Source organism: Ascaphus truei, unplaced genomic scaffold (assembly GCF_040206685.1).
Source record: "Ascaphus truei isolate aAscTru1 unplaced genomic scaffold, aAscTru1.hap1 HAP1_SCAFFOLD_2390, whole genome shotgun sequence".
NCBI lineage: Eukaryota > Metazoa > Chordata > Amphibia > Anura > Ascaphidae > Ascaphus > Ascaphus truei.
In genome coordinates, this window is record NW_027455313.1 from 13,419 (window position 1) to 39,554 (window position 26,136).

Sequence of the window (26,136 nt, forward strand, 5' to 3'; positions counted from 1 at the left end):
CATTTGCTGCAAGGAATGCCATGTATATTTTCATTAGGGAAGCAAAAAATAAAAACACCCACAGCACCTGGTATTCCCAGGCAGTCTCCCAACCCAGTACTAATCAAGCCTCACCCTGCTTAGCTTCCGAGATCTGACAGGATCGGGCGCTTTCAAGGTAGTATGGCCGTAGGTGGAGATTGCTGTCTCATGATATCCTCTCATTCTTAAATCCATGAGCCTATATCTTGCTCCATGCATACACAGAGACTGAGAAAATGACAGGTGCACTCAAATGTACTATAGACGGAATTCTTGATGTCAGAATTCTATTTTGGAAGGTTGCATTGTGTTGAACTTTCAGAGGAAAAAACGATAGATTTCTTTGCCACTGCGGGAAAAAAGTAGCAAGAAATGAAACATTTTCATTTGCTGCGAGGAATGCCATGTATATTTTCATTAGGGAAGCGAAATATAAAAACCCCTACAGCACCTGGTATTCCCAGGCAGTCTCCCAACCCAGTACTAATCAAGCCTCACCCTGCTTAGCTTCCGAGATCTGACGGGATCGGGCGCTGTCAAGGTAGTATGGCCGTAGGTGGAGATTGCTGTCTCATGATATCCTCTCATTCTTAAATCCATGAGCCTATATCTTGCTCCATGCATACACAGAGACTGAGAAAATGACAGGTGCACTCAAATGTACTATAGACGGAATTCTTGATGTCAGAATTCTATTTTGGAAGGTTGCATTGTGTTGAACTTTCTGAGGAAAAAACGATATATTTCTTTGCCACTGCGGGAAAAAAGTAGTAAAAAATGAAACATTTTCATTTGCTGCAAGGAATGCCATGTATATTTTCATTAGGGAAGCAAAAAATAAAAACACCCACAGCACCTGGTATTCCCAGGCAGTCTCCCAACCCAGTACTAATCAAGCCTCACCCTGCTTAGCTTCCGAGATCTGACGGGATCGGGCGCTTTCAAGGTAGTATGGCCGTAGGTGGAGATTGCTGTCTCATGATATCCTCTCATTCTTAAATCCATGAGCCTATATCTTGCTCCATGCATACACAGAGACTGAGAAAATGACAGGTGCACTCAAATGTACTATAGACGGAATTCTTGATGTCAGAATTCTATTTTGGAAGGTTGCATTGTGTTGAACTTTCAGAGGAAAAAACGATAGATTTCTTTGACACTGCGGGAAAAAAGTAGCAAGAAATGAAACATTTTCATTTGCTGCGAGGAATGCCATGTATATTTTCATTAGGGAAGCGAAAAATAAAAACCCCTACAGCACCTGGTATTCCCAGGCAGTCTCCAAATCCAGTACTAATCAAGCCTCACCCTGCTTAACTTCCGAGATCTGACGGGATCGGGCGCTGTCAAGGTAGTATGGCCGTAGGTGGAGATTGCTGTCTCATGATATCCTCTCATTCTTAAATCCATGAGCCTATATCTTGCTCCATGCATACACAGAGACTGAGAAAATGACAGGTGCACTCAAATGTACTATAGACGGAATTCTTGATGTCAGAATTCTATTTTGGAAGGTTGCATTGTGTTGAACTTTCTGAGGAAAAAACGATATATTTCTTTGCCACTGCGGGAAAAAAGTAGTAAAAAATGAAACATTTTCATTTGCTGCAAGGAATGCCATGTATATTTTCATTAGGGAAGCAAAAAATAAAAACACCCACAGCACCTGGTATTCCCAGGCAGTCTCCCAACCCAGTACTAATCAAGCCTCACCCTGCTTAGCTTCCGAGATCTGACGGGATCGGGCGCTGTCAAGGTAGTATGGCCGTAGGTGGAGATTGCTGTCTCATGATATCCTCTCATTCTTAAATCCATGAGCCTATATCTTGCTCCATGCATACACAGAGACTGAGAAAATGACAGGTGCACTCAAATGTACTATAGACGGAATTCTTGATGTCAGAATTCTATTTTGGAAGGTTGCATTGTGTTGAACTTTCAGAGGAAAAAACGATAGATTTCTTTGCCACTGCGGGAAAAAAGTAGCAAGAAATGAAACATTTTCATTTGCTGCGAGGAATGCCATGTATATTTTCATTAGGGAAGCGAAAAATAAAAACCCCTACAGCACCTGGTATTCCCAGGCAGTCTCCCAACCCAGTACTAATCAAGCCTCACCCTGCTTAGCTTCCGAGATCTGACGGGATCGGGCGCTGTCAAGGTAGTATGGCCGTAGGTGGAGATTGCTGTCTCATGATATCCTCTCATTCTTAAATCCATGAGCCTATATCTTGCTCCATGCATACACAGAGACTGAGAAAATGACAGGTGCACTCAAATGTACTATAGACGGAATTCTTGATGTCAGAATTCTATTTTGGAAGGTTGCATTGTGTTGAACTTTCAGAGGAAAAAACGATATATTTCTTTGCCACTGCGGGAAAAAAGTAGCAAGAATTGAAACATTTTCATTTGCAGCGAGGAATGCCATGTATATTTTCATTAGGGAAGCGAAAAATAAAAACCCCTACAGCACCTGGTATTCCCAGGCAGTCTCCCAACCCAGTACTAATCAAGCCTCACCCTGCTTAGCTTCCGAGATCTGACGGGATCGGGCGCTGTCAAGGTAGTATGGCCGTAGGTGGAGATTGCTGTCTCATGATATCCTCTCATTCTTAAATCCATGAGCCTATATCTTGCTCCATGCATACACAGAGACTGAGAAAATGACAGGTGCACTCAAATGTACTATAGACGGAATTCTTGATGTCAGAATTCTATTTTGGAAGGTTGCATTGTGTTGAACTTTCTGAGGAAAAAACGATATATTTCTTTGCCACTGCGGGAAAAAAGTAGTAAAAAATGAAACATTTTCATTTGCTGCAAGGAATGCCATGTATATTTTCATTAGGGAAGCAAAAAATAAAAACACCCACAGCACCTGGTATTCCCAGGCAGTCTCCCAACCCAGTACTAATCAAGCCTCACCCTGCTTAGCTTCCGAGATCTGACGGGATCGGGCGCTTTCAAGGTAGTATGGCCGTAGGTGGAGATTGCTGTCTCATGATATCCTCTCATTCTTAAATCCATGAGCCTATATCTTGCTCCATGCATACACAGAGACTGAGAAAATGACAGGTGCACTCAAATGTACTATAGACGGAATTCTTGATGTCAGAATTCTATTTTGGAAGGTTGCATTGTGTTGAACTTTCAGAGGAAAAAACGATAGATTTCTTTGCCACTGCGGGAAAAAAGTAGCAAGAAATGAAACATTTTCATTTGCTGCGAGGAATGCCATGTATATTTTCATTAGGGAAGCGAAATATAAAAACCCCTACAGCACCTGGTATTCCCAGGCAGTCTCCCAACCCAGTACTAATCAAGCCTCACCCTGCTTAGCTTCCGAGATCTGACGGGATCGGGCGCTGTCAAGGTAGTATGGCCGTAGGTGGAGATTGCTGTCTCATGATATCCTCTCATTCTTAAATCCATGAGCCTATATCTTGCTCCATGCATACACAGAGACTGAGAAAATGACAGGTGCACTCAAATGTACTATAGACGGAATTCTTGATGTCAGAATTCTATTTTGGAAGGTTGCATTGTGTTGAACTTTCTGAGGAAAAAACGATATATTTCTTTGCCACTGCGGGAAAAAAGTAGTAAAAAATGAAACATTTTCATTTGCTGCAAGGAATGCCATGTATATTTTCATTAGGGAAGCAAAAAATAAAAACACCCACAGCACCTGGTATTCCCAGGCAGTCTCCCAACCCAGTACTAATCAAGCCTCACCCTGCTTAGCTTCCGAGATCTGACAGGATCGGGCGCTTTCAAGGTAGTATGGCCGTAGGTGGAGATTGCTGTCTCATGATATCCTCTCATTCTTAAATCCATGAGCCTATATCTTGCTCCATGCATACACAGAGACTGAGAAAATGACAGGTGCACTCAAATGTACTATAGACGGAATTCTTGATGTCAGAATTCTATTTTGGAAGGTTGCATTGTGTTGAACTTTCAGAGGAAAAAACGATAGATTTCTTTGACACTGCGGGAAAAAAGTAGCAAGAAATGAAACATTTTCATTTGCTGCGAGGAATGCCATGTATATTTTCATTAGGGAAGCGAAAAATAAAAACCCCTACAGCACCTGGTATTCCCAGGCAGTCTCCAAATCCAGTACTAATCAAGCCTCACCCTGCTTAACTTCCGAGATCTGACGGGATCGGGCGCTGTCAAGGTAGTATGGCCGTAGGTGGAGATTGCTGTCTCATGATATCCTCTCATTCTTAAATCCATGAGCCTATATCTTGCTCCATGCATACACAGAGACTGAGAAAATGACAGGTGCACTCAAATGTACTATAGACGGAATTCTTGATGTCAGAATTCTATTTTGGAAGGTTGCATTGTGTTGAACTTTCTGAGGAAAAAACGATATATTTCTTTGCCACTGCGGGAAAAAAGTAGTAAAAAATGAAACATTTTCATTTGCTGCAAGGAATGCCATGTATATTTTCATTAGGGAAGCAAAAAATAAAAACACCCACAGCACCTGGTATTCCCAGGCAGTCTCCCAACCCAGTACTAATCAAGCCTCACCCTGCTTAGCTTCCGAGATCTGACGGGATCGGGCGCTGTCAAGGTAGTATGGCCGTAGGTGGAGATTGCTGTCTCATGATATCCTCTCATTCTTAAATCCATGAGCCTATATCTTGCTCCATGCATACACAGAGACTGAGAAAATGACAGGTGCACTCAAATGTACTATAGACGGAATTCTTGATGTCAGAATTCTATTTTGGAAGGTTGCATTGTGTTGAACTTTCAGAGGAAAAAACGATAGATTTCTTTGCCACTGCGGGAAAAAAGTAGCAAGAAATGAAACATTTTCATTTGCTGCGAGGAATGCCATGTATATTTTCATTAGGGAAGCGAAATATAAAAACCCCTACAGCACCTGGTATTCCCAGGCAGTCTCCCAACCCAGTACTAATCAAGCCTCACCCTGCTTAGCTTCCGAGATCTGACGGGATCGGGCGCTGTCAAGGTAGTATGGCCGTAGGTGGAGATTGCTGTCTCATGATATCCTCTCATTCTTAAATCCATGAGCCTATATCTTGCTCCATGCATACACAGAGACTGAGAAAATGACAGGTGCACTCAAATGTACTATAGACGGAATTCTTGATGTCAGAATTCTATTTTGGAAGGTTGCATTGTGTTGAACTTTCTGAGGAAAAAACGATATATTTCTTTGCCACTGCGGGAAAAAAGTAGTAAAAAATGAAACATTTTCATTTGCTGCAAGGAATGCCATGTATATTTTCATTAGGGAAGCAAAAAATAAAAACACCCACAGCACCTGGTATTCCCAGGCAGTCTCCCAACCCAGTACTAATCAAGCCTCACCCTGCTTAGCTTCCGAGATCTGACGGGATCGGGCGCTTTCAAGGTAGTATGGCCGTAGGTGGAGATTGCTGTCTCATGATATCCTCTCATTCTTAAATCCATGAGCCTATATCTTGCTCCATGCATACACAGAGACTGAGAAAATGACAGGTGCACTCAAATGTACTATAGACGGAATTCTTGATGTCAGAATTCTATTTTGGAAGGTTGCATTGTGTTGAACTTTCAGAGGAAAAAACGATAGATTTCTTTGACACTGCGGGAAAAAAGTAGCAAGAAATGAAACATTTTCATTTGCTGCGAGGAATGCCATGTATATTTTCATTAGGGAAGCGAAAAATAAAAACCCCTACAGCACCTGGTATTCCCAGGCAGTCTCCAAATCCAGTACTAATCAAGCCTCACCCTGCTTAACTTCCGAGATCTGACGGGATCGGGCGCTGTCAAGGTAGTATGGCCGTAGGTGGAGATTGCTGTCTCATGATATCCTCTCATTCTTAAATCCATGAGCCTATATCTTGCTCCATGCATACACAGAGACTGAGAAAATGACAGGTGCACTCAAATGTACTATAGACGGAATTCTTGATGTCAGAATTCTATTTTGGAAGGTTGCATTGTGTTGAACTTTCTGAGGAAAAAACGATATATTTCTTTGCCACTGCGGGAAAAAAGTAGTAAAAAATGAAACATTTTCATTTGCTGCAAGGAATGCCATGTATATTTTCATTAGGGAAGCAAAAAATAAAAACACCCACAGCACCTGGTATTCCCAGGCAGTCTCCCAACCCAGTACTAATCAAGCCTCACCCTGCTTAGCTTCCGAGATCTGACGGGATCGGGCGCTGTCAAGGTAGTATGGCCGTAGGTGGAGATTGCTGTCTCATGATATCCTCTCATTCTTAAATCCATGAGCCTATATCTTGCTCCATGCATACACAGAGACTGAGAAAATGACAGGTGCACTCAAATGTACTATAGACGGAATTCTTGATGTCAGAATTCTATTTTGGAAGGTTGCATTGTGTTGAACTTTCAGAGGAAAAAACGATAGATTTCTTTGCCACTGCGGGAAAAAAGTAGCAAGAAATGAAACATTTTCATTTGCTGCGAGGAATGCCATGTATATTTTCATTAGGGAAGCGAAAAATAAAAACCCCTACAGCACCTGGTATTCCCAGGCAGTCTCCCAACCCAGTACTAATCAAGCCTCACCCTGCTTAGCTTCCGAGATCTGACGGGATCGGGCGCTGTCAAGGTAGTATGGCCGTAGGTGGAGATTGCTGTCTCATGATATCCTCTCATTCTTAAATCCATGAGCCTATATCTTGCTCCATGCATACACAGAGACTGAGAAAATGACAGGTGCACTCAAATGTACTATAGACGGAATTCTTGATGTCAGAATTCTATTTTGGAAGGTTGCATTGTGTTGAACTTTCAGAGGAAAAAACGATATATTTCTTTGCCACTGCGGGAAAAAAGTAGCAAGAATTGAAACATTTTCATTTGCAGCGAGGAATGCCATGTATATTTTCATTAGGGAAGCGAAAAATAAAAACCCCTACAGCACCTGGTATTCCCAGGCAGTCTCCCAACCCAGTACTAATCAAGCCTCACCCTGCTTAGCTTCCGAGATCTGACGGGATCGGGCGCTGTCAAGGTAGTATGGCCGTAGGTGGAGATTGCTGTCTCATGATATCCTCTCATTCTTAAATCCATGAGCCTATATCTTGCTCCATGCATACACAGAGACTGAGAAAATGACAGGTGCACTCAAATGTACTATAGACGGAATTCTTGATGTCAGAATTCTATTTTGGAAGGTTGCATTGTGTTGAACTTTCTGAGGAAAAAACGATATATTTCTTTGCCACTGCGGGAAAAAAGTAGTAAAAAATGAAACATTTTCATTTGCTGCAAGGAATGCCATGTATATTTTCATTAGGGAAGCAAAAAATAAAAACACCCACAGCACCTGGTATTCCCAGGCAGTCTCCCAACCCAGTACTAATCAAGCCTCACCCTGCTTAGCTTCCGAGATCTGACGGGATCGGGCGCTTTCAAGGTAGTATGGCCGTAGGTGGAGATTGCTGTCTCATGATATCCTCTCATTCTTAAATCCATGAGCCTATATCTTGCTCCATGCATACACAGAGACTGAGAAAATGACAGGTGCACTCAAATGTACTATAGACGGAATTCTTGATGTCAGAATTCTATTTTGGAAGGTTGCATTGTGTTGAACTTTCAGAGGAAAAAACGATAGATTTCTTTGCCACTGCGGGAAAAAAGTAGCAAGAAATGAAACATTTTCATTTGCTGCGAGGAATGCCATGTATATTTTCATTAGGGAAGCGAAATATAAAAACCCCTACAGCACCTGGTATTCCCAGGCAGTCTCCCAACCCAGTACTAATCAAGCCTCACCCTGCTTAGCTTCCGAGATCTGACGGGATCGGGCGCTGTCAAGGTAGTATGGCCGTAGGTGGAGATTGCTGTCTCATGATATCCTCTCATTCTTAAATCCATGAGCCTATATCTTGCTCCATGCATACACAGAGACTGAGAAAATGACAGGTGCACTCAAATGTACTATAGACGGAATTCTTGATGTCAGAATTCTATTTTGGAAGGTTGCATTGTGTTGAACTTTCTGAGGAAAAAACGATATATTTCTTTGCCACTGCGGGAAAAAAGTAGTAAAAAATGAAACATTTTCATTTGCTGCAAGGAATGCCATGTATATTTTCATTAGGGAAGCAAAAAATAAAAACACCCACAGCACCTGGTATTCCCAGGCAGTCTCCCAACCCAGTACTAATCAAGCCTCACCCTGCTTAGCTTCCGAGATCTGACAGGATCGGGCGCTTTCAAGGTAGTATGGCCGTAGGTGGAGATTGCTGTCTCATGATATCCTCTCATTCTTAAATCCATGAGCCTATATCTTGCTCCATGCATACACAGAGACTGAGAAAATGACAGGTGCACTCAAATGTACTATAGACGGAATTCTTGATGTCAGAATTCTATTTTGGAAGGTTGCATTGTGTTGAACTTTCAGAGGAAAAAACGATAGATTTCTTTGACACTGCGGGAAAAAAGTAGCAAGAAATGAAACATTTTCATTTGCTGCGAGGAATGCCATGTATATTTTCATTAGGGAAGCGAAAAATAAAAACCCCTACAGCACCTGGTATTCCCAGGCAGTCTCCAAATCCAGTACTAATCAAGCCTCACCCTGCTTAACTTCCGAGATCTGACGGGATCGGGCGCTGTCAAGGTAGTATGGCCGTAGGTGGAGATTGCTGTCTCATGATATCCTCTCATTCTTAAATCCATGAGCCTATATCTTGCTCCATGCATACACAGAGACTGAGAAAATGACAGGTGCACTCAAATGTACTATAGACGGAATTCTTGATGTCAGAATTCTATTTTGGAAGGTTGCATTGTGTTGAACTTTCTGAGGAAAAAACGATATATTTCTTTGCCACTGCGGGAAAAAAGTAGTAAAAAATGAAACATTTTCATTTGCTGCAAGGAATGCCATGTATATTTTCATTAGGGAAGCAAAAAATAAAAACACCCACAGCACCTGGTATTCCCAGGCAGTCTCCCAACCCAGTACTAATCAAGCCTCACCCTGCTTAGCTTCCGAGATCTGACGGGATCGGGCGCTGTCAAGGTAGTATGGCCGTAGGTGGAGATTGCTGTCTCATGATATCCTCTCATTCTTAAATCCATGAGCCTATATCTTGCTCCATGCATACACAGAGACTGAGAAAATGACAGGTGCACTCAAATGTACTATAGACGGAATTCTTGATGTCAGAATTCTATTTTGGAAGGTTGCATTGTGTTGAACTTTCAGAGGAAAAAACGATAGATTTCTTTGCCACTGCGGGAAAAAAGTAGCAAGAAATGAAACATTTTCATTTGCTGCGAGGAATGCCATGTATATTTTCATTAGGGAAGCGAAATATAAAAACCCCTACAGCACCTGGTATTCCCAGGCAGTCTCCCAACCCAGTACTAATCAAGCCTCACCCTGCTTAGCTTCCGAGATCTGACGGGATCGGGCGCTGTCAAGGTAGTATGGCCGTAGGTGGAGATTGCTGTCTCATGATATCCTCTCATTCTTAAATCCATGAGCCTATATCTTGCTCCATGCATACACAGAGACTGAGAAAATGACAGGTGCACTCAAATGTACTATAGACGGAATTCTTGATGTCAGAATTCTATTTTGGAAGGTTGCATTGTGTTGAACTTTCTGAGGAAAAAACGATATATTTCTTTGCCACTGCGGGAAAAAAGTAGTAAAAAATGAAACATTTTCATTTGCTGCAAGGAATGCCATGTATATTTTCATTAGGGAAGCAAAAAATAAAAACACCCACAGCACCTGGTATTCCCAGGCAGTCTCCCAACCCAGTACTAATCAAGCCTCACCCTGCTTAGCTTCCGAGATCTGACGGGATCGGGCGCTTTCAAGGTAGTATGGCCGTAGGTGGAGATTGCTGTCTCATGATATCCTCTCATTCTTAAATCCATGAGCCTATATCTTGCTCCATGCATACACAGAGACTGAGAAAATGACAGGTGCACTCAAATGTACTATAGACGGAATTCTTGATGTCAGAATTCTATTTTGGAAGGTTGCATTGTGTTGAACTTTCAGAGGAAAAAACGATAGATTTCTTTGACACTGCGGGAAAAAAGTAGCAAGAAATGAAACATTTTCATTTGCTGCGAGGAATGCCATGTATATTTTCATTAGGGAAGCGAAAAATAAAAACCCCTACAGCACCTGGTATTCCCAGGCAGTCTCCAAATCCAGTACTAATCAAGCCTCACCCTGCTTAACTTCCGAGATCTGACGGGATCGGGCGCTGTCAAGGTAGTATGGCCGTAGGTGGAGATTGCTGTCTCATGATATCCTCTCATTCTTAAATCCATGAGCCTATATCTTGCTCCATGCATACACAGAGACTGAGAAAATGACAGGTGCACTCAAATGTACTATAGACGGAATTCTTGATGTCAGAATTCTATTTTGGAAGGTTGCATTGTGTTGAACTTTCTGAGGAAAAAACGATATATTTCTTTGCCACTGCGGGAAAAAAGTAGTAAAAAATGAAACATTTTCATTTGCTGCAAGGAATGCCATGTATATTTTCATTAGGGAAGCAAAAAATAAAAACACCCACAGCACCTGGTATTCCCAGGCAGTCTCCCAACCCAGTACTAATCAAGCCTCACCCTGCTTAGCTTCCGAGATCTGACGGGATCGGGCGCTGTCAAGGTAGTATGGCCGTAGGTGGAGATTGCTGTCTCATGATATCCTCTCATTCTTAAATCCATGAGCCTATATCTTGCTCCATGCATACACAGAGACTGAGAAAATGACAGGTGCACTCAAATGTACTATAGACGGAATTCTTGATGTCAGAATTCTATTTTGGAAGGTTGCATTGTGTTGAACTTTCAGAGGAAAAAACGATAGATTTCTTTGCCACTGCGGGAAAAAAGTAGTAAAAAATTTCAGAGGTGCCTATATTCAACCTCCTCCTGTTTGGATTTGAACTCACTATCTCTTCCAAGTATCAGCTTGAACACTGCACACCCCAACTCTGTGAGCCACAAGCTCACCATATAACATGCTGAGTGTTCTGAGGCCTGTATGATATATTTCTAAATGACATGGGAGGCATAAGTGTATTATTGTGACCGTTAAAAAAATACATTCTTGAAGAATTACCTTAAATGGAGAAATTAAATCAGAGACTGAGAAAATGACAGGTGCACTCAAATATACTATAGACGGAATTCTTGATGTCAGAATTCTATTTTGGAAGGTTGCATTGTGTTGAACTTTCAGAGGAAAAAACAATATATTTCTTTGCCACTCCGGGAAAAAAGTAGCAAGAAATGAAACATTTTCATTTGCTGCGAGGAATGCCATGTATATTTTCATTAGGGAAGCGAAAAATAAAAACCCCTACAGCACCTGGTATTCCCAGGCAGTCTCCCAACCCAGGACTAATCAAGCCTCACCCTGCTTAGCTTCCGAGATCTGACGGGATCGGGCGCTTTCAAGGTAGTATGGCCGTAGGTGGAGATTGCTGTCTCATGATATCCTCTCATTCTTAAATCCATGAGCCTATATCTTGCTCCATGCATACACAGAGACTGAGAAAATGACAGGTGCACTCAAATGTACTATAGACGGAATTCTTGATGTCAGAATTCTATTTTGGAAGGTTGCATTGTGTTGAACTTTCTGAGGAAAAAACGATATATTTCTTTGCCACTGCGGGAAAAAAGTAGTAAAAAATGAAACATTTTCATTTGCTGCAAGGAATGCCATGTATATTTTCATTAGGGAAGCAAAAAATAAAAACACCCACAGCACCTGGTATTCCCAGGCAGTCTCCCAACCCAGTACTAATCAAGCCTCACCCTGCTTAGCTTCCGAGATCTGACGGGATCGGGCGCTTTCAAGGTAGTATGGCCGTAGGTGGAGATTGCTGTCTCATGATATCCTCTCATTCTTAAATCCATGAGCCTATATCTTGCTCCATGCATACACAGAGACTGAGAAAATGACAGGTGCACTCAAATGTACTATAGACGGAATTCTTGATGTCAGAATTCTATTTTGGAAGGTTGCATTGTGTTGAACTTTCAGAGGAAAAAACGATAGATTTCTTTGCCACTGCGGGAAAAAAGTAGCAAGAAATGAAACATTTTCATTTGCTGCGAGGAATGCCATGTATATTTTCATTAGGGAAGCGAAAAATAAAAACCCCTACAGCACCTGGTATTCCCAGGCAGTCTCCCAACCCAGTACTAATCAAGCCTCACCCTGCTTAGCTTCCGAGATCTGACGGGATCGGGCGCTGTCAAGGTAGTATGGCCGTAGGTGGAGATTGCTGTCTCATGATATCCTCTCATTCTTAAATCCATGAGCCTATATCTTGCTCCATGCATACACAGAGACTGAGAAAATGACAGGTGCACTCAAATGTACTATAGACGGAATTCTTGATGTCAGAATTCTATTTTGGAAGGTTGCATTGTGTTGAACTTTCAAAGGAAAAAACGATAGATTTCTTTGCCACTGCGGGAAAAAAGTAGTAAAAAATGAAACATTTTCATTTGCTGCAAGGAATGCCATGTATATTTTCATTAGGGAAGCAAAAAATAAAAACACCCACAGCACCTGGTATTCCCAGGCAGTCTCCCAACCCAGTACTAATCAAGCCTCACCCTGCTTAGCTTCCGAGATCTGACGGGATCGGGCGCTGTCAAGGTAGTATGGCCGTAGGTGGAGATTGCTGTCTCATGATATCCTCTCATTCTTAAATCCATGAGCCTATATCTTGCTCCATGCATACACAGAGACTGAGAAAATGACAGGTGCACTCAAATGTACTATAGACGGAATTCTTGATGTCAGAATTCTATTTTGGAAGGTTGCATTGTGTTGAACTTTCAGAGGAAAAAACGATAGATTTCTTTGCCACTGCGGGAAAAAGTAGCAAGAAATGAAACATTTTCTTTTGCTGCGAGGAATGCCATGTATATTTTCATTAGGGAAGCGAAAAATAAAAACCCCTACAGCACCTGGTATTCCCAGGCAGTCTCCCAACCCAGTACTAATCAAGCCTCACCCTGCTTAGCTTCCGAGATCTGACGGGATCGGGCGCTGTCAAGGTAGTATGGCCGTAGGTGGAGATTGCTGTCTCATGATATCCTCTCATTCTTAAATCCATGAGCCTATATCTTGCTCCATGCATACACAGAGACTGAGAAAATGACAGGTGCACTCAAATGTACTATAGACGGAATTCTTGATGTCAGAATTCTATTTTGGAAGGTTGCATTGTGTTGAACTTTCTGAGGAAAAAACGATATATTTCTTTGCCACTGCGGGAAAAAAGTAGTAAAAAATGAAACATTTTCATTTGCTGCAAGGAATGCCATGTATATTTTCATTAGGGAAGCAAAAAATAAAAACACCCACAGCACCTGGTATTCCCAGGCAGTCTCCCAACCCAGTACTAATCAAGCCTCACCCTGCTTAGCTTCCGAGATCTGACGGGATCGGGCGCTTTCAAGGTAGTATGGCCGTAGGTGGAGATTGCTGTCTCATGATATCCTCTCATTCTTAAATCCATGAGCCTATATCTTGCTCCATGCATACACAGAGACTGAGAAAATGACAGGTGCACTCAAATGTACTATAGACGGAATTCTTGATGTCAGAATTCTATTTTGGAAGGTTGCATTGTGTTGAACTTTCAGAGGAAAAAACGATATATTTCTTTGCCACTGCGGGAAAAAAGTAGCAAGAAATGAAACATTTTCATTTGCTGCGAGGAATGCCATGTATATTTTCATTAGGGAAGCGAAAAATAAAAACCCCTACAGCACCTGGTATTCCCAGGCAGTCTCCCAACCCAGTACTAATCAAGCCTCACCCTGCTTAGCTTCCGAGATCTGACGGGATCGGGCGCTGTCAAGGTAGTATGGCCGTAGGTGGAGATTGCTGTCTCATGATATCCTCTCATTCTTAAATCCATGAGCCTATATCTTGCTCCATGCATACACAGAGACTGAGAAAATGACAGGTGCACTCAAATGTACTATAGACGGAATTCTTGATGTCAGAATTCTATTTTGGAAGGTTGCATTGTGTTGAACTTTCAGAGGAAAAAACGATATATTTCTTTGCCACTGCGGGAAAAAAGTAGCAAGAAATGAAACATTTTCATTTGCTGCGAGGAATGCCATGTATATTTTCATTAGGGAAGCGAAAAATAAAAACCCCTACAGCACCTGGTATTCCCAGGCAGTCTCCCAACCCAGTACTAATCAAGCCTCACCCTGCTTAGCTTCCGAGATCTGACGGGATCGGGCGCTGTCAAGGTAGTATGGCCGTAGGTGGAGATTGCTGTCTCATGATATCCTCTCATTCTTAAATCCATGAGCCTATATCTTGCTCCATGCATACACAGAGACTGAGAAAATGACAGGTGCACTCAAATGTACTATAGACGGAATTCTTGATGTCAGAATTCTATTTTGGAAGGTTGCATTGTGTTGAACTTTCAGAGGAAAAAACGATATATTTCTTTGCCACTGCGGGAAAAAAGTAGTAAAAAATTTCAGAGGTGCCTATATTCAACCTCCTCCTGTTTGGATTTGAACTCACTATCTCTTCCAAGTATCAGCTTGAACACTGCACACCCCAACTCTGTGAGCCACAAGCTCACCATATAACATGCTGAGTGTTCTGAGGCCTGTATGATATATTTCTAAATGACATGGGAGGCATAGGTGTATTATTGTGACCGTTAAAAAAATACATTCTTGAAGAATTACCTTAAATGGAGAAATTAAATCAGAGACTGAGAAAATGAAAGGTGCACTCAAATATACTATAGACGGAATTCTTGATGTCAGAATTCTATTTTGGAAGGTTGCATTGTGTTGAACTTTCAGAGGAAAAAACAATATATTTCTTTGCCACTCCGGGAAAAAAGTAGCAAGAAATGAAACATTTTCATTTGCTGCGAGGAATGCCATGTATATTTTCATTAGGGAAGCGAAAAATAAAAACCCCTACAGCACCTGGTATTCCCAGGCAGTCTCCCAACCCAGTACTAATCAAGCCTCACCCTGCTTAGCTTCCGAGATCTGACGGGATCGGGCGCTTTCAAGGTAGTATGGCCGTAGGTGGAGATTGCTGTCTCATGATATCCTCTCATTCTTAAATCCATGAGCCTATATCTTGCTCCATGCATACACAGAGACTGAGAAAATGACAGGTGCACTCAAATGTACTATAGACGGAATTCTTGATGTCAGAATTCTATTTTGGAAGGTTGCATTGTGTTGAACTTTCTGAGGAAAAAACGATATATTTCTTTGCCACTGCGGGAAAAAAGTAGTAAAAAATGAAACATTTTCATTTGCTGCAAGGAATGCCATGTATATTTTCATTAGGGAAGCGAAAAATAAAAACCCCTACAGCACCTGGTATTCCCAGGCAGTCTCCCAACCCAGTACTAATCAAGCCTCACCCTGCTTAGCTTCCGAGATCTGACGGGATCGGGCGCTGTCAAGGTAGTATGGCCGTAGGTGGAGATTGCTGTCTCATGATATCCTCTCATTCTTAAATCCATGAGCCTATATCTTGCTCCATGCATACACAGAGACTGAGAAAATGACAGGTGCACTCAAATGTACTATAGACGGAATTCTTGATGTCAGAATTCTATTTTGGAAGGTTGCATTGTGTTGAACTTTCAGAGGAAAAAACAATATATTTCTTTGCCACTCCGGGAAAAAAGTAGCAAGAAATGAAACATTTTCATTTGCTGCGAGGAATGCCATGTATATTTTCATTAGGGAAGCGAAAAATAAAAACCCCTACAGCACCTGGTATTCCCAGGCAGTCTCCCAACCCAGGACTAATCAAGCCTCACCCTGCTTAGCTTCCGAGATCTGACGGGATCGGGCGCTTTCAAGGTAGTATGGCCGTAGGTGGAGATTGCTGTCTCATGATATCCTCTCATTCTTAAATCCATGAGCCTATATCTTGCTCCATGCATACACAGAGACTGAGAAAATGACAGGTGCACTCAAATGTACTATAGACGGAATTCTTGATGTCAGAATTCTATTTTGGAAGGTTGCATTGTGTTGAACTTTCTGAGGAAAAAACGATATATTTCTTTGCCACTGCGGGAAAAAAGTAGTAAAAAATGAAACATTTTCATTTGCTGCAAGGAATGCCATGTATATTTTCATTAGGGAAGCAAAAAATAAAAACACCCACAGCACCTGGTATTCCCAGGCAGTCTCCCAACCCAGTACTAATCAAGCCTCACCCTGCTTAGCTTCCGAGATCTGACGGGATCGGGCGCTGTCAAGGTAGTATGGCCGTAGGTGGAGATTGCTGTCTCATGATATCCTCTCATTCTTAAATCCATGAGCCTATATCTTGCTCCATGCATACACAGAGACTGAGAAAATGACAGGTGCACTCAAATGTACTATAGACGGAATTCTTGATGTCAGAATTCTATTTTGGAAGGTTGCATTGTGTTGAACTTTCAGAGGAAAAAACGATATATTTCTTTGCCACTGCGGGAAAAAAGTAGCAAGAATTGAAACATTTTCATTTGCTGCGAGGAATGCCATGTATATTTTCATTAGGGAAGCGAAAAATAAAAACCCCTACAGCACCTGGTATTCCCAGGCAGTCTCCCAACCCAGTACTAATCAAGCCTCACCCTGCTTAGCTTCCAAGATCTGACGGGATCGGGCGCTGTCAAGGTAGTATGGCCGTAGGTGGAGATTGCTGTCTCATGATATCCTCTCATTCTTAAATCCATGAGCCTATATCTTGCTCCATGCATACACAGAGACTGAGAAAATGACAGGTGCACTCAAATGTACTATAGACGGAATTCTTGATGTCAGAATTCTATTTTGGAAGGTTGCATTGTGTTGAACTTTCTGAGGAAAAAACGATATATTTCTTTGCCACTGCGGGAAAAAAGTAGTAAAAAATGAAACATTTTCATTTGCTGCAAGGAATGCCATGTATATTTTCATTAGGGAAGCAAAAAATAAAAACACCCACAGCACCTGGTATTCCCAGGCAGTCTCCCAACCCAGTACTAATCAAGCCTCACCCTGCTTAGCTTCCGAGATCTGACGGGATCGGGCGCTTTCAAGGTAGTATGGCCGTAGGTGGAGATTGCTGTCTCATGATATCCTCTCATTCTTAAATCCATGAGCCTATATCTTGCTCCATGCATACACAGAGACTGAGAAAATGACAGGTGCACTCAAATGTACTATAGACGGAATTCTTGATGTCAGAATTCTATTTTGGAAGGTTGCATTGTGTTGAACTTTCAGAGGAAAAAACGATAGATTTCTTTGCCACTGCGGGAAAAAAGTAGCAAGAAATGAAACATTTTCATTTGCTGCGAGGAATGCCATGTATATTTTCATTAGGGAAGCGAAAAATAAAAACCCCTACAGCACCTGGTATTCCCAGGCAGTCTCCCAACCCAGTACTAATCAAGCCTCACCCTGCTTAGCTTCCGAGATCTGACGGGATCGGGCGCTGTCAAGGTAGTATGGCCGTAGGTGGAGATTGCTGTCTCATGATATCCTCTCATTCTTAAATCCATGAGCCTATATCTTGCTCCATGCATACACAGAGACTGAGAAAATGACAGGTGCACTCAAATGTACTATAGACGGAATTCTTGATGTCAGAATTCTATTTTGGAAGGTTGCATTGTGTTGAACTTTCTGAGGAAAAAACGATATATTTCTTTGCCACTGCGGGAAAAAAGTAGTAAAAAATGAAACATTTTCATTTGCTGCAAGGAATGCCATGTATATTTTCATTAGGGAAGCAAAAAATAAAAACACCCACAGCACCTGGTATTCCCAGGCAGTCTCCCAACCCAGTACTAATCAAGCCTCACCCTGCTTAGCTTCCGAGATCTGACGGGATCGGGCGCTGTCAAGGTAGTATGGCCGTAGGTGGAGATTGCTGTCTCATGATATCCTCTCATTCTTAAATCCATGAGCCTATATCTTGCTCCATGCATACACAGAGACTGAGAAAATGACAGGTGCACTCAAATGTACTATAGACGGAATTCTTGATGTCAGAATTCTATTTTGGAAGGTTGCATTGTGTTGAACTTTCAGAGGAAAAAACGATATATTTCTTTGCCACTGCGGGAAAAAAGTAGCAAGAATTGAAACATTTTCATTTGCTGCGAGGAATGCCATGTATATTTTCATTAGGGAAGCGAAAAATAAAAACCCCTACAGCACCTGGTATTCCCAGGCAGTCTCCCAACCCAGTACTAATCAAGCCTCACCCTGCTTAGCTTCCAAGATCTGACGGGATCGGGCGCTGTCAAGGTAGTATGGCCGTAGGTGGAGATTGCTGTCTCATGATATCCTCTCATTCTTAAATCCATGAGCCTATATCTTGCTCCATGCATACACAGAGACTGAGAAAATGACAGGTGCACTCAAATGTACTATAGACGGAATTCTTGATGTCAGAATTCTATTTTGGAAGGTTGCATTGTGTTGAACTTTCTGAGGAAAAAACGATATATTTCTTTGCCACTGCGGGAAAAAAGTAGTAAAAAATGAAACATTTTCATTTGCTGCAAGGAATGCCATGTATATTTTCATTAGGGAAGCAAAAAATAAAAACACCCACAGCACCTGGTATTCCCAGGCAGTCTCCCAACCCAGTACTAATCAAGCCTCACCCTGCTTAGCTTCCGAGATCTGACGGGATCGGGCGCTTTCAAGGTAGTATGGCCGTAGGTGGAGATTGCTGTCTCATGATATCCTCTCATTCTTAAATCCATGAGCCTATATCTTGCTCCATGCATACACAGAGACTGAGAAAATGACAGGTGCACTCAAATGTACTATAGACGGAATTCTTGATGTCAGAATTCTATTTTGGAAGGTTGCATTGTGTTGAACTTTCAGAGGAAAAAACGATAGATTTCTTTGCCACTGCGGGAAAAAAGTAGCAAGAAATGAAACATTTTCATTTGCTGCGAGGAATGCCATGTATATTTTCATTAGGGAAGCGAAAAATAAAAACCCCTACAGCACCTGGTATTCCCAGGCAGTCTCCCAACCCAGTACTAATCAAGCCTCACCCTGCTTAGCTTCCGAGATCTGACGGGATCGGGCGCTGTCAAGGTAGTATGGCCGTAGGTGGAGATTGCTGTCTCATGATATCCTCTCATTCTTAAATCCATGAGCCTATATCTTGCTCCATGCATACACAGAGACTGAGAAAATGACAGGTGCACTCAAATGTACTATAGACGGAATTCTTGATGTCAGAATTCTATTTTGGAAGGTTGCATTGTGTTGAACTTTCAGAGGAAAAAACGATAGATTTCTTTGCCACTGCGGGAAAAAAGTAGTAAAAAATTTCAGAGGTGCCTATATTCAACCTCCTCCTGTTTGGATTTGAACTCACTATCTCTTCCAAGTATCAGCTTGAACACTGCACACCCCAACTCTGTGAGCCACAAGCTCACCATATAACATGCTGAGTGTTCTGAGGCCTGTATGATATATTTCTAAATGACATGGGAGGCATAAGTGTATTATTGTGACCGTTAAAAAAATACATTCTTGAAGAATTACCTTAAATGGAGAAATTAAATCAGAGACTGAGAAAATGACAGGTGCACTCAAATATACTATAGACGGAATTCTTGATGTCAGAATTCTATTTTGGAAGGTTGCATTGTGTTGAACTTTCAGAGGAAAAAACAATATATTTCTTTGCCACTCCGGGAAAAAAGTAGCAAGAAATGAAACATTTTCATTTGCTGCGAGGAATGCCATGTATATTTTCATTAGGGAAGCGAAAAATAAAAACCCCTACAGCACCTGGTATTCCCAGGCAGTCTCCCAACCCAGGACTAATCAAGCCTCACCCTGCTTAGCTTCCGAGATCTGACGGGATCGGGCGCTTTCAAGGTAGTATGGCCGTAGGTGGAGATTGCTGTCTCATGATATCCTCTCATTCTTAAATCCATGAGCCTATATCTTGCTCCATGCATACACAGAGACTGAGAAAATGACAGGTGCACTCAAATGTACTATAGACGGAATTCTTGATGTCAGAATTCTATTTTGGAAGGTTGCATTGTGTTGAACTTTCTGAGGAAAAAACGATATATTTCTTTGCCACTGCGGGAAAAAAGTAGTAAAAAATGAAACATTTTCATTTGCTGCAAGGAATGCCATGTATATTTTCATTAGGGAAGCAAAAAATAAAAACACCCACAGCACCTGGTATTCCCAGGCAGTCTCCCAACCCAGTACTAATCAAGCCTCACCCTGCTTAGCTTCCGAGATCTGACGGGATCGGGCGCTTTCAAGGTAGTATGGCCGTAGGTGGAGATTGCTGTCTCATGATATCCTCTCATTCTTAAATCCATGAGCCTATATCTTGCTCCATGCATACACAGAGACTGAGAAAATGACAGGTGCACTCAAATGTACTATAGACGGAATTCTTGATGTCAGAATTCTATTTTGGAAGGTTGCATTGTGTTGAACTTTCAGAGGAAAAAACGATAGATTTCTTTGCCACTGCGGGAAAAAAGTAGCAAGAAATGAAACATTTTCATTTGCTGCGAGGAATGCCATGTATATTTTCATTAGGGAAGCGAAAAATAAAAACCCCTACAGCACCTGGTATTCCCAGGCAGTCTCCCAACCCAGTACTAATCAAGCCTCACCCTGCTTAGCTTCCGAGATCTGACGGGATCGGGCGCTGTCAAGGTAGTATGGCCGTAGGTGGAGATTGCTGTCTCATGATATCCTCTCATTCTTAAATCCATGAGCCTATATCTTGCTCCATGCATACACAGAGACTGAGAAAATGACAGGTGCACTCAAATGTACTATAGACGGAATTCTTGATGTCAGAATTCTATTTTGGAAGGTTGCATTGTGTTGAACTTTCAAAGGAAAAAACGATAGATTTCTTTGCCACTGCGGGAAAAAAGTAGTAAAAAATTTCAGAGGTGCCTATATTCAACCTCCTCCTGTTTGGATTTGAACTCACTATCTCTTCCAAGTATCAGCTTGAACACTGCACACCCCAACTCTGTGAGCCACAAGCTCACCATATAACATGCTGAGTGTTCTGAGGCCTGTATGATATATTTCTAAATGACATGGGAGGCATAAGTGTATTATTGTGACCGTTAAAAAAATACATTCTTGAAGAATTACCTTAAATGGAGAAATTAAATCAGAGACTGAGAAAATGACAGGTGCACTCAAATATACTATAGACGGAATTCTTGATGTCAGAATTCTATTTTGGAAGGTTGCATTGTGTTGAACTTTCAGAGGAAAAAACAATATATTTCTTTGCCACTCCGGGAAAAAAGTAGCAAGAAATGAAACATTTTCATTTGCTGCGAGGAATGCCATGTATATTTTCATTAGGGAAGCGAAAAATAAAAACCCCTACAGCACCTGGTATTCCCAGGCAGTCTCCCAACCCAGTACTAATCAAGCCTCACCCTGCTTAGCTTCCGAGATCTGACGGGATCGGGCGCTTTCAAGGTAGTATGGCCGTAGGTGGAGATTGCTGTCTCATGATATCCTCTCATTCTTAAATCCATGAGCCTATATCTTGCTCCATGCATACACAGAGACTGAGAAAATGACAGGTGCACTCAAATGTACTATAGACGGAATTCTTGATGTCAGAATTCTATTTTGGAAGGTTGCATTGTGTTGAACTTTCTGAGGAAAAAACGATATATTTCTTTGCCACTGCGGGAAAAAAGTAGTAAAAAATGAAACATTTTCATTTGCTGCAAGGAATGCCATGTATATTTTCATTAGGGAAGCAAAAAATAAAAACACCCACAGCACCTGGTATTCCCAGGCAGTCTCCCAACCCAGTACTAATCAAGCCTCACCCTGCTTAGCTTCCGAGATCTGACGGGATCGGGCGCTTTCAAGGTAGTATGGCCGTAGGTGGAGATTGCTGTCTCATGATATCCTCTCATTCTTAAATCCATGAGCCTATATCTTGCTCCATGCATACACAGAGACTGAGAAAATGACAGGTGCACTCAAATGTACTATAGACGGAATTCTTGATGTCAGAATTCTATTTTGGAAGGTTGCATTGTGTTGAACTTTCAGAGGAAAAAACGATAGATTTCTTTGCCACTGCGGGAAAAAAGTAGCAAGAAATGAAACATTTTCATTTGCTGCGAGGAATGCCATGTATATTTTCATTAGGGAAGCGAAATATAAAAACCCCTACAGCACCTGGTATTCCCAGGCAGTCTCCCAACCCAGTACTAATCAAGCCTCACCCTGCTTAGCTTCCGAGATCTGACGGGATCGGGCGCTGTCAAGGTAGTATGGCCGTAGGTGGAGATTGCTGTCTCATGATATCCTCTCATTCTTAAATCCATGAGCCTATATCTTGCTCCATGCATACACAGAGACTGAGAAAATGACAGGTGCACTCAAATGTACTATAGACGGAATTCTTGATGTCAGAATTCTATTTTGGAAGGTTGCATTGTGTTGAACTTTCTGAGGAAAAAACGATATATTTCTTTGCCACTGCGGGAAAAAAGTAGTAAAAAATGAAACATTTTCATTTGCTGCAAGGAATGCCATGTATATTTTCATTAGGGAAGCAAAAAATAAAAACACCCACAGCACCTGGTATTCCCAGGCAGTCTCCCAACCCAGTACTAATCAAGCCTCACCCTGCTTAGCTTCCGAGATCTGACGGGATCGGGCGCTTTCAAGGTAGTATGGCCGTAGGTGGAGATTGCTGTCTCATGATATCCTCTCATTCTTAAATCCATGAGCCTATATCTTGCTCCATGCATACACAGAGACTGAGAAAATGACAGGTGCACTCAAATGTACTATAGACGGAATTCTTGATGTCAGAATTCTATTTTGGAAGGTTGCATTGTGTTGAACTTTCAGAGGAAAAAACGATAGATTTCTTTGACACTGCGGGAAAAAAGTAGCAAGAAATGAAACATTTTCATTTGCTGCGAGGAATGCCATGTATATTTTCATTAGGGAAGCGAAAAATAAAAACCCCTACAGCACCTGGTATTCCCAGGCAGTCTCCAAATCCAGTACTAATCAAGCCTCACCCTGCTTAACTTCCGAGATCTGACGGGATCGGGCGCTGTCAAGGTAGTATGGCCGTAGGTGGAGATTGCTGTCTCATGATATCCTCTCATTCTTAAATCCATGAGCCTATATCTTGCTCCATGCATACACAGAGACTGAGAAAATGACAGGTGCACTCAAATGTACTATAGACGGAATTCTTGATGTCAGAATTCTATTTTGGAAGGTTGCATTGTGTTGAACTTTCTGAGGAAAAAACGATATATTTCTTTGCCACTGCGGGAAAAAAGTAGTAAAAAATGAAACATTTTCATTTGCTGCAAGGAATGCCATGTATATTTTCATTAGGGAAGCAAAAAATAAAAACACCCACAGCACCTGGTATTCCCAGGCAGTCTCCCAACCCAGTACTAATCAAGCCTCACCCTGCTTAGCTTCCGAGATCTGACGGGATCGGGCGCTGTCAAGGTAGTATGGCCGTAGGTGGAGATTGCTGTCTCATGATATCCTCTCATTCTTAAATCCATGAGCCTATATCTTGCTCCATGCATACACAGAGACTGAGAAAATGACAGGTGCACTCAAATGTACTATAGACGGAATTCTTGATGTCAGAATTCTATTTTGGAAGGTTGCATTGTGTTGAACTTTCAGAGGAAAAAACGATAGATTTCTTTGCCACTGCGGGAAAAAAGTAGCAAGAAATGAAACATTTTCATTTGCTGCGAGGAATGCCATGTATATTTTCATTAGGGAAGCGAAAAATAAAAACCCCTACAGCACCTGGTATTCCCAGGCAGTCTCCCAACCCAGTACTAATCAAGCCTCACCCTGCTTAGCTTCCGAGATCTGACGGGATCGGGCGCTGTCAAGGTAGTATGGCCGTAGGTGGAGATTGCTGTCTCATGATATCCTCTCATTCTTAAATCCATGAGCCTATATCTTGCTCCATGCATACACAGAGACTGAGAAAATGACAGGTGCACTCAAATGTACTATAGACGGAATTCTTGATGTCAGAATTCTATTTTGGAAGGTTGCATTGTGTTGAACTTTCAGAGGAAAAAACGATATATTTCTTTGCCACTGCGGGAAAAAAGTAGCAAGAATTGAAACATTTTCATTTGCAGCGAGGAATGCCATGTATATTTTCATTAGGGAAGCGAAAAATAAAAACCCCTACAGCACCTGGTATTCCCAGGCAGTCTCCCAACCCAGTACTAATCAAGCCTCACCCTGCTTAGCTTCCGAGATCTGACGGGATCGGGCGCTGTCAAGGTAGTATGGCCGTAGGTGGAGATTGCTGTCTCATGATATCCTCTCATTCTTAAATCCATGAGCCTATATCTTGCTCCATGCATACACAGAGACTGAGAAAATGACAGGTGCACTCAAATGTACTATAGACGGAATTCTTGATGTCAGAATTCTATTTTGGAAGGTTGCATTGTGTTGAACTTTCTGAGGAAAAAACGATATATTTCTTTGCCACTGCGGGAAAAAAGTAGTAAAAAATGAAACATTTTCATTTGCTGCAAGGAATGCCATGTATATTTTCATTAGGGAAGCAAAAAATAAAAACACCCACAGCACCTGGTATTCCCAGGCAGTCTCCCAACCCAGTACTAATCAAGCCTCACCCTGCTTAGCTTCCGAGATCTGACGGGATCGGGCGCTTTCAAGGTAGTATGGCCGTAGGTGGAGATTGCTGTCTCATGATATCCTCTCATTCTTAAATCCATGAGCCTATATCTTGCTCCATGCATACACAGAGACTGAGAAAATGACAGGTGCACTCAAATGTACTATAGACGGAATTCTTGATGTCAGAATTCTATTTTGGAAGGTTGCATTGTGTTGAACTTTCAGAGGAAAAAACGATAGATTTCTTTGCCACTGCGGGAAAAAAGTAGCAAGAAATGAAACATTTTCATTTGCTGCGAGGAATGCCATGTATATTTTCATTAGGGAAGCGAAATATAAAAACCCCTACAGCACCTGGTATTCCCAGGCAGTCTCCCAACCCAGTACTAATCAAGCCTCACCCTGCTTAGCTTCCGAGATCTGACGGGATCGGGCGCTGTCAAGGTAGTATGGCCGTAGGTGGAGATTGCTGTCTCATGATATCCTCTCATTCTTAAATCCATGAGCCTATATCTTGCTCCATGCATACACAGAGACTGAGAAAATGACAGGTGCACTCAAATGTACTATAGACGGAATTCTTGATGTCAGAATTCTATTTTGGAAGGTTGCATTGTGTTGAACTTTCTGAGGAAAAAACGATAGATTTCTTTGCCACTGCGGGAAAAAAGTAGTAAAAAATGAAACATTTTCATTTGCTGCAAGGAATGCCATGTATATTTTCATTAGGGAAGCAAAAAATAAAAACACCCACAGCACCTGGTATTCCCAGGCAGTCTCCCAACCCAGTACTAATCAAGCCTCACCCTGCTTAGCTTCCGAGATCTGACGGGATCGGGCGCTTTCAAGGTAGTATGGCCGTAGGTGGAGATTGCTGTCTCATGATATCCTCTCATTCTTAAATCCATGAGCCTATATCTTGCTCCATGCATACACAGAGACTGAGAAAATGACAGGTGCACTCAAATGTACTATAGACGGAATTCTTGATGTCAGAATTCTATTTTGGAAGGTTGCATTGTGTTGAACTTTCAGAGGAAAAAACGATAGATTTCTTTGACACTGCGGGAAAAAAGTAGCAAGAAATGAAACATTTTCATTTGCTGCGAGGAATGCCATGTATATTTTCATTAGGGAAGCGAAAAATAAAAACCCCTACAGCACCTGGTATTCCCAGGCAGTCTCCAAATCCAGTACTAATCAAGCCTCACCCTGCTTAACTTCCGAGATCTGACGGGATCGGGCGCTGTCAAGGTAGTATGGCCGTAGGTGGAGATTGCTGTCTCATGATATCCTCTCATTCTTAAATCCATGAGCCTATATCTTGCTCCATGCATACACAGAGACTGAGAAAATGACAGGTGCACTCAAATG

At 41.9% G+C, this 26,136-nt stretch overlaps 61 non-coding genes across 61 annotated transcripts; all 61 read right to left on the reverse strand.

Moving 5' to 3' along the window:
- Positions 1-55: 55 nt before the first annotated feature.
- On the reverse strand, positions 56-174 carry LOC142478328 (5S ribosomal RNA). Its single transcript, XR_012793072.1, has one exon. It is a non-coding gene; the product is annotated as a 5S ribosomal RNA (ribosomal RNA).
- A 286-nt stretch (positions 175-460) lies between these two features.
- On the reverse strand, positions 461-579 carry LOC142478394 (5S ribosomal RNA). The gene has a single exon (XR_012793136.1). It is a non-coding gene; the product is annotated as a 5S ribosomal RNA (ribosomal RNA).
- Positions 580-865: 286 nt separating this feature from the next.
- LOC142478395 (5S ribosomal RNA) lies at positions 866-984 on the reverse strand. The gene has a single exon (XR_012793137.1). It is a non-coding gene; the product is annotated as a 5S ribosomal RNA (ribosomal RNA).
- A 286-nt stretch (positions 985-1,270) lies between these two features.
- LOC142478343 (5S ribosomal RNA) lies at positions 1,271-1,389 on the reverse strand. Its single transcript, XR_012793087.1, has one exon. It is a non-coding gene; the product is annotated as a 5S ribosomal RNA (ribosomal RNA).
- Positions 1,390-1,675: 286 nt separating this feature from the next.
- Positions 1,676-1,794, reverse strand: LOC142478371 (5S ribosomal RNA). Its single transcript, XR_012793113.1, has one exon. It is a non-coding gene; the product is annotated as a 5S ribosomal RNA (ribosomal RNA).
- Positions 1,795-2,080: 286 nt separating this feature from the next.
- Positions 2,081-2,199, reverse strand: LOC142478396 (5S ribosomal RNA). Its single transcript, XR_012793138.1, has one exon. It is a non-coding gene; the product is annotated as a 5S ribosomal RNA (ribosomal RNA).
- A 286-nt stretch (positions 2,200-2,485) lies between these two features.
- Positions 2,486-2,604, reverse strand: LOC142478397 (5S ribosomal RNA). The gene has a single exon (XR_012793139.1). It is a non-coding gene; the product is annotated as a 5S ribosomal RNA (ribosomal RNA).
- A 286-nt stretch (positions 2,605-2,890) lies between these two features.
- On the reverse strand, positions 2,891-3,009 carry LOC142478316 (5S ribosomal RNA). The gene has a single exon (XR_012793060.1). It is a non-coding gene; the product is annotated as a 5S ribosomal RNA (ribosomal RNA).
- Positions 3,010-3,295: 286 nt separating this feature from the next.
- On the reverse strand, positions 3,296-3,414 carry LOC142478398 (5S ribosomal RNA). Its single transcript, XR_012793140.1, has one exon. It is a non-coding gene; the product is annotated as a 5S ribosomal RNA (ribosomal RNA).
- A 286-nt stretch (positions 3,415-3,700) lies between these two features.
- LOC142478329 (5S ribosomal RNA) lies at positions 3,701-3,819 on the reverse strand. The gene has a single exon (XR_012793073.1). It is a non-coding gene; the product is annotated as a 5S ribosomal RNA (ribosomal RNA).
- A 286-nt stretch (positions 3,820-4,105) lies between these two features.
- Positions 4,106-4,224, reverse strand: LOC142478344 (5S ribosomal RNA). The gene has a single exon (XR_012793088.1). It is a non-coding gene; the product is annotated as a 5S ribosomal RNA (ribosomal RNA).
- A 286-nt stretch (positions 4,225-4,510) lies between these two features.
- LOC142478372 (5S ribosomal RNA) lies at positions 4,511-4,629 on the reverse strand. Its single transcript, XR_012793114.1, has one exon. It is a non-coding gene; the product is annotated as a 5S ribosomal RNA (ribosomal RNA).
- A 286-nt stretch (positions 4,630-4,915) lies between these two features.
- LOC142478399 (5S ribosomal RNA) lies at positions 4,916-5,034 on the reverse strand. The gene has a single exon (XR_012793141.1). It is a non-coding gene; the product is annotated as a 5S ribosomal RNA (ribosomal RNA).
- A 286-nt stretch (positions 5,035-5,320) lies between these two features.
- Positions 5,321-5,439, reverse strand: LOC142478327 (5S ribosomal RNA). The gene has a single exon (XR_012793071.1). It is a non-coding gene; the product is annotated as a 5S ribosomal RNA (ribosomal RNA).
- A 286-nt stretch (positions 5,440-5,725) lies between these two features.
- LOC142478345 (5S ribosomal RNA) lies at positions 5,726-5,844 on the reverse strand. Its single transcript, XR_012793089.1, has one exon. It is a non-coding gene; the product is annotated as a 5S ribosomal RNA (ribosomal RNA).
- A 286-nt stretch (positions 5,845-6,130) lies between these two features.
- Positions 6,131-6,249, reverse strand: LOC142478374 (5S ribosomal RNA). The gene has a single exon (XR_012793116.1). It is a non-coding gene; the product is annotated as a 5S ribosomal RNA (ribosomal RNA).
- Positions 6,250-6,535: 286 nt separating this feature from the next.
- On the reverse strand, positions 6,536-6,654 carry LOC142478400 (5S ribosomal RNA). Its single transcript, XR_012793142.1, has one exon. It is a non-coding gene; the product is annotated as a 5S ribosomal RNA (ribosomal RNA).
- Positions 6,655-6,940: 286 nt separating this feature from the next.
- On the reverse strand, positions 6,941-7,059 carry LOC142478311 (5S ribosomal RNA). The gene has a single exon (XR_012793055.1). It is a non-coding gene; the product is annotated as a 5S ribosomal RNA (ribosomal RNA).
- A 286-nt stretch (positions 7,060-7,345) lies between these two features.
- Positions 7,346-7,464, reverse strand: LOC142478338 (5S ribosomal RNA). The gene has a single exon (XR_012793082.1). It is a non-coding gene; the product is annotated as a 5S ribosomal RNA (ribosomal RNA).
- A 286-nt stretch (positions 7,465-7,750) lies between these two features.
- Positions 7,751-7,869, reverse strand: LOC142478312 (5S ribosomal RNA). The gene has a single exon (XR_012793056.1). It is a non-coding gene; the product is annotated as a 5S ribosomal RNA (ribosomal RNA).
- A 286-nt stretch (positions 7,870-8,155) lies between these two features.
- On the reverse strand, positions 8,156-8,274 carry LOC142478330 (5S ribosomal RNA). Its single transcript, XR_012793074.1, has one exon. It is a non-coding gene; the product is annotated as a 5S ribosomal RNA (ribosomal RNA).
- A 286-nt stretch (positions 8,275-8,560) lies between these two features.
- On the reverse strand, positions 8,561-8,679 carry LOC142478346 (5S ribosomal RNA). The gene has a single exon (XR_012793090.1). It is a non-coding gene; the product is annotated as a 5S ribosomal RNA (ribosomal RNA).
- A 286-nt stretch (positions 8,680-8,965) lies between these two features.
- On the reverse strand, positions 8,966-9,084 carry LOC142478375 (5S ribosomal RNA). Its single transcript, XR_012793117.1, has one exon. It is a non-coding gene; the product is annotated as a 5S ribosomal RNA (ribosomal RNA).
- A 286-nt stretch (positions 9,085-9,370) lies between these two features.
- On the reverse strand, positions 9,371-9,489 carry LOC142478313 (5S ribosomal RNA). Its single transcript, XR_012793057.1, has one exon. It is a non-coding gene; the product is annotated as a 5S ribosomal RNA (ribosomal RNA).
- Positions 9,490-9,775: 286 nt separating this feature from the next.
- LOC142478349 (5S ribosomal RNA) lies at positions 9,776-9,894 on the reverse strand. Its single transcript, XR_012793093.1, has one exon. It is a non-coding gene; the product is annotated as a 5S ribosomal RNA (ribosomal RNA).
- A 286-nt stretch (positions 9,895-10,180) lies between these two features.
- On the reverse strand, positions 10,181-10,299 carry LOC142478347 (5S ribosomal RNA). Its single transcript, XR_012793091.1, has one exon. It is a non-coding gene; the product is annotated as a 5S ribosomal RNA (ribosomal RNA).
- Positions 10,300-10,585: 286 nt separating this feature from the next.
- Positions 10,586-10,704, reverse strand: LOC142478376 (5S ribosomal RNA). Its single transcript, XR_012793118.1, has one exon. It is a non-coding gene; the product is annotated as a 5S ribosomal RNA (ribosomal RNA).
- Positions 10,705-11,380: 676 nt separating this feature from the next.
- LOC142478337 (5S ribosomal RNA) lies at positions 11,381-11,499 on the reverse strand. The gene has a single exon (XR_012793081.1). It is a non-coding gene; the product is annotated as a 5S ribosomal RNA (ribosomal RNA).
- A 286-nt stretch (positions 11,500-11,785) lies between these two features.
- On the reverse strand, positions 11,786-11,904 carry LOC142478354 (5S ribosomal RNA). The gene has a single exon (XR_012793097.1). It is a non-coding gene; the product is annotated as a 5S ribosomal RNA (ribosomal RNA).
- Positions 11,905-12,190: 286 nt separating this feature from the next.
- LOC142478314 (5S ribosomal RNA) lies at positions 12,191-12,309 on the reverse strand. Its single transcript, XR_012793058.1, has one exon. It is a non-coding gene; the product is annotated as a 5S ribosomal RNA (ribosomal RNA).
- A 286-nt stretch (positions 12,310-12,595) lies between these two features.
- On the reverse strand, positions 12,596-12,714 carry LOC142478377 (5S ribosomal RNA). Its single transcript, XR_012793119.1, has one exon. It is a non-coding gene; the product is annotated as a 5S ribosomal RNA (ribosomal RNA).
- A 285-nt stretch (positions 12,715-12,999) lies between these two features.
- Positions 13,000-13,118, reverse strand: LOC142478315 (5S ribosomal RNA). Its single transcript, XR_012793059.1, has one exon. It is a non-coding gene; the product is annotated as a 5S ribosomal RNA (ribosomal RNA).
- Positions 13,119-13,404: 286 nt separating this feature from the next.
- On the reverse strand, positions 13,405-13,523 carry LOC142478355 (5S ribosomal RNA). The gene has a single exon (XR_012793098.1). It is a non-coding gene; the product is annotated as a 5S ribosomal RNA (ribosomal RNA).
- Positions 13,524-13,809: 286 nt separating this feature from the next.
- LOC142478317 (5S ribosomal RNA) lies at positions 13,810-13,928 on the reverse strand. Its single transcript, XR_012793061.1, has one exon. It is a non-coding gene; the product is annotated as a 5S ribosomal RNA (ribosomal RNA).
- Positions 13,929-14,214: 286 nt separating this feature from the next.
- On the reverse strand, positions 14,215-14,333 carry LOC142478318 (5S ribosomal RNA). The gene has a single exon (XR_012793062.1). It is a non-coding gene; the product is annotated as a 5S ribosomal RNA (ribosomal RNA).
- Positions 14,334-15,009: 676 nt separating this feature from the next.
- Positions 15,010-15,128, reverse strand: LOC142478365 (5S ribosomal RNA). The gene has a single exon (XR_012793108.1). It is a non-coding gene; the product is annotated as a 5S ribosomal RNA (ribosomal RNA).
- A 286-nt stretch (positions 15,129-15,414) lies between these two features.
- LOC142478319 (5S ribosomal RNA) lies at positions 15,415-15,533 on the reverse strand. The gene has a single exon (XR_012793063.1). It is a non-coding gene; the product is annotated as a 5S ribosomal RNA (ribosomal RNA).
- Positions 15,534-15,819: 286 nt separating this feature from the next.
- On the reverse strand, positions 15,820-15,938 carry LOC142478339 (5S ribosomal RNA). Its single transcript, XR_012793083.1, has one exon. It is a non-coding gene; the product is annotated as a 5S ribosomal RNA (ribosomal RNA).
- Positions 15,939-16,224: 286 nt separating this feature from the next.
- Positions 16,225-16,343, reverse strand: LOC142478378 (5S ribosomal RNA). The gene has a single exon (XR_012793120.1). It is a non-coding gene; the product is annotated as a 5S ribosomal RNA (ribosomal RNA).
- Positions 16,344-16,629: 286 nt separating this feature from the next.
- LOC142478351 (5S ribosomal RNA) lies at positions 16,630-16,748 on the reverse strand. Its single transcript, XR_012793095.1, has one exon. It is a non-coding gene; the product is annotated as a 5S ribosomal RNA (ribosomal RNA).
- A 286-nt stretch (positions 16,749-17,034) lies between these two features.
- LOC142478357 (5S ribosomal RNA) lies at positions 17,035-17,153 on the reverse strand. The gene has a single exon (XR_012793099.1). It is a non-coding gene; the product is annotated as a 5S ribosomal RNA (ribosomal RNA).
- Positions 17,154-17,439: 286 nt separating this feature from the next.
- Positions 17,440-17,558, reverse strand: LOC142478320 (5S ribosomal RNA). The gene has a single exon (XR_012793064.1). It is a non-coding gene; the product is annotated as a 5S ribosomal RNA (ribosomal RNA).
- Positions 17,559-17,844: 286 nt separating this feature from the next.
- On the reverse strand, positions 17,845-17,963 carry LOC142478379 (5S ribosomal RNA). The gene has a single exon (XR_012793121.1). It is a non-coding gene; the product is annotated as a 5S ribosomal RNA (ribosomal RNA).
- A 286-nt stretch (positions 17,964-18,249) lies between these two features.
- LOC142478352 (5S ribosomal RNA) lies at positions 18,250-18,368 on the reverse strand. The gene has a single exon (XR_012793096.1). It is a non-coding gene; the product is annotated as a 5S ribosomal RNA (ribosomal RNA).
- A 286-nt stretch (positions 18,369-18,654) lies between these two features.
- On the reverse strand, positions 18,655-18,773 carry LOC142478358 (5S ribosomal RNA). The gene has a single exon (XR_012793100.1). It is a non-coding gene; the product is annotated as a 5S ribosomal RNA (ribosomal RNA).
- Positions 18,774-19,059: 286 nt separating this feature from the next.
- Positions 19,060-19,178, reverse strand: LOC142478321 (5S ribosomal RNA). The gene has a single exon (XR_012793065.1). It is a non-coding gene; the product is annotated as a 5S ribosomal RNA (ribosomal RNA).
- Positions 19,179-19,854: 676 nt separating this feature from the next.
- Positions 19,855-19,973, reverse strand: LOC142478340 (5S ribosomal RNA). The gene has a single exon (XR_012793084.1). It is a non-coding gene; the product is annotated as a 5S ribosomal RNA (ribosomal RNA).
- A 286-nt stretch (positions 19,974-20,259) lies between these two features.
- On the reverse strand, positions 20,260-20,378 carry LOC142478359 (5S ribosomal RNA). The gene has a single exon (XR_012793101.1). It is a non-coding gene; the product is annotated as a 5S ribosomal RNA (ribosomal RNA).
- Positions 20,379-20,664: 286 nt separating this feature from the next.
- On the reverse strand, positions 20,665-20,783 carry LOC142478322 (5S ribosomal RNA). The gene has a single exon (XR_012793066.1). It is a non-coding gene; the product is annotated as a 5S ribosomal RNA (ribosomal RNA).
- Positions 20,784-21,459: 676 nt separating this feature from the next.
- On the reverse strand, positions 21,460-21,578 carry LOC142478366 (5S ribosomal RNA). Its single transcript, XR_012793109.1, has one exon. It is a non-coding gene; the product is annotated as a 5S ribosomal RNA (ribosomal RNA).
- A 286-nt stretch (positions 21,579-21,864) lies between these two features.
- On the reverse strand, positions 21,865-21,983 carry LOC142478360 (5S ribosomal RNA). Its single transcript, XR_012793102.1, has one exon. It is a non-coding gene; the product is annotated as a 5S ribosomal RNA (ribosomal RNA).
- A 286-nt stretch (positions 21,984-22,269) lies between these two features.
- Positions 22,270-22,388, reverse strand: LOC142478323 (5S ribosomal RNA). Its single transcript, XR_012793067.1, has one exon. It is a non-coding gene; the product is annotated as a 5S ribosomal RNA (ribosomal RNA).
- A 286-nt stretch (positions 22,389-22,674) lies between these two features.
- Positions 22,675-22,793, reverse strand: LOC142478362 (5S ribosomal RNA). Its single transcript, XR_012793105.1, has one exon. It is a non-coding gene; the product is annotated as a 5S ribosomal RNA (ribosomal RNA).
- Positions 22,794-23,079: 286 nt separating this feature from the next.
- LOC142478348 (5S ribosomal RNA) lies at positions 23,080-23,198 on the reverse strand. Its single transcript, XR_012793092.1, has one exon. It is a non-coding gene; the product is annotated as a 5S ribosomal RNA (ribosomal RNA).
- Positions 23,199-23,484: 286 nt separating this feature from the next.
- On the reverse strand, positions 23,485-23,603 carry LOC142478380 (5S ribosomal RNA). The gene has a single exon (XR_012793122.1). It is a non-coding gene; the product is annotated as a 5S ribosomal RNA (ribosomal RNA).
- Positions 23,604-23,889: 286 nt separating this feature from the next.
- Positions 23,890-24,008, reverse strand: LOC142478324 (5S ribosomal RNA). The gene has a single exon (XR_012793068.1). It is a non-coding gene; the product is annotated as a 5S ribosomal RNA (ribosomal RNA).
- Positions 24,009-24,294: 286 nt separating this feature from the next.
- Positions 24,295-24,413, reverse strand: LOC142478325 (5S ribosomal RNA). The gene has a single exon (XR_012793069.1). It is a non-coding gene; the product is annotated as a 5S ribosomal RNA (ribosomal RNA).
- A 286-nt stretch (positions 24,414-24,699) lies between these two features.
- Positions 24,700-24,818, reverse strand: LOC142478363 (5S ribosomal RNA). Its single transcript, XR_012793106.1, has one exon. It is a non-coding gene; the product is annotated as a 5S ribosomal RNA (ribosomal RNA).
- Positions 24,819-25,104: 286 nt separating this feature from the next.
- LOC142478326 (5S ribosomal RNA) lies at positions 25,105-25,223 on the reverse strand. The gene has a single exon (XR_012793070.1). It is a non-coding gene; the product is annotated as a 5S ribosomal RNA (ribosomal RNA).
- A 286-nt stretch (positions 25,224-25,509) lies between these two features.
- LOC142478364 (5S ribosomal RNA) lies at positions 25,510-25,628 on the reverse strand. Its single transcript, XR_012793107.1, has one exon. It is a non-coding gene; the product is annotated as a 5S ribosomal RNA (ribosomal RNA).
- A 286-nt stretch (positions 25,629-25,914) lies between these two features.
- Positions 25,915-26,033, reverse strand: LOC142478350 (5S ribosomal RNA). The gene has a single exon (XR_012793094.1). It is a non-coding gene; the product is annotated as a 5S ribosomal RNA (ribosomal RNA).
- Between the last annotated feature and the right edge of the window lie 103 nt (positions 26,034-26,136).